The 1,513-nt window shown below is 33.2% G+C and overlaps 1 pseudogene; it reads left to right on the top strand.

Annotated features, from left to right (window-relative positions):
- Positions 1 to 209: 209 nt before the first annotated feature.
- Positions 210 to 1,133, top strand: LOC125779675 (uncharacterized; annotated as a pseudogene).
- Positions 1,134 to 1,513: the final 380 nt, after the last annotated feature.

Genomic DNA, 1,513 nt, shown 5'->3' with positions numbered 1-1,513 from the left:
TTAGACTCTATTATGCTGTTCACAGTTAAATGTTATCTAGCATGTTAAATTTCCCAGGCGGCAATATTCCCATATTTACCGACGTGGTATCTATTTTGTTTTTGTTTTACGCGAAAAACAATTTCACCACTATTCCCACTGTGTTGAGTTTGTTTATTAATTGTGGCAAACTGACATCTCTGATCAACTGACTTTATTTACGTTTGAAAATGGAATCTGATGGAAGCAAAATTGTAAGTAAAATTAAAATATGTAATGAAAGTATAAATGTAAATAAAATAATGCCAAATATATGTTTTAGACCACACCAAAACGTCTACGCAAAGCACCGTACAGGAAATGGACCAATGAGGAGCAACATAATTTAATTGCATACATGCGAGACAACCGTCCGATTGAAAAGCCGACAGCACAGGGATATTATACAAAATTTTTAGAGACACAAAATATGCGGTTGGATTGGTCTTTAGTGAGGATAAAGCCAAGGCACTTACGCCAATGCTATACAAAGGCACGAGCTTGGCACAATTCGACGGGAGCAGGTGCCATGCAAGACGGCGAATCAACAGAAAGTAATTTCAAAATAAATTGTTTGGTATAAAATTATAATGAATTATATTTTTAGGTATAATTTTGAGAACTTGTCCTTTTTTCTACGATTTGGAAGATATATTTGGCTATAAAGAGTTCCAATCTAATGCATTTGTTTTGGATACAGAAGCCTTAGAAAACAACTCGACGTCCAACACAGACGATTTCGCCGCCGGAAGCAGTTCAACGACCACTGCAAATATAGCTACCGCACCTGCAGATATTTTTCAAGAAGTCAGTCCAGAATCTACATGCAACACAATAAAACGTAAGGGTATTTATTCGCGGACAGGTCTTGCCGATGTGCTTACTATGCACACAGGTTTAATTAAGCTGAAGCAAGAAAAGTAAGAGATAGAATCAAGGAGCTCTCTCTAAAAGAAAAAGAATTTGATTTACAATACGAAAAATTTTTATTTGAAAAAGAAAAATGTAAGTCAGAAGAGAGAATAAGAATACTAGAAATTGAAATGAAAGAAAAATTGGCTTTAAGAGAGCTTGAAATGAAGGAACTTGCTATTCGTGGAGGAATTAAAAATTAAAAAATAAAACTATACATGAAATTAAATAATTATATCTTTATTGTTTACAAAATGTGATAGAGCTTTTCTTAGGTCGTCGTGTTCATAAATTTCTTGTGGGAAGTTTGTTTCTTCTTGGCTTTCGAAACCAGAATTTTCGTTTAAGTTAAATTGTAGCAACATGTTGTGAAGGATACAACATGCCAAAATCCATCTACAACAATTTTTATAATTAGTTTCGTTCGTTAATCGGAACCGTAGTTCTTTTAAACTGCAAAATTTTTCTTTTAATTTCCCAAAACAATTTTCTACACGTATTCTATATTTAGAGAAATATTAATTGAATGTATCTCTCATTTCTTTTGACTGTTCAGTACTGTTTTGTCGAAAAGGTGTAATAA

Source organism: Bactrocera dorsalis, chromosome 6 (assembly GCF_023373825.1).
Source record: "Bactrocera dorsalis isolate Fly_Bdor chromosome 6, ASM2337382v1, whole genome shotgun sequence".
Lineage (NCBI taxonomy): Eukaryota > Metazoa > Arthropoda > Insecta > Diptera > Tephritidae > Bactrocera > Bactrocera dorsalis.
Note: the sequence above shows the minus strand (reverse complement) of the source record. Positions and strands in the feature narration are given on the sequence as shown.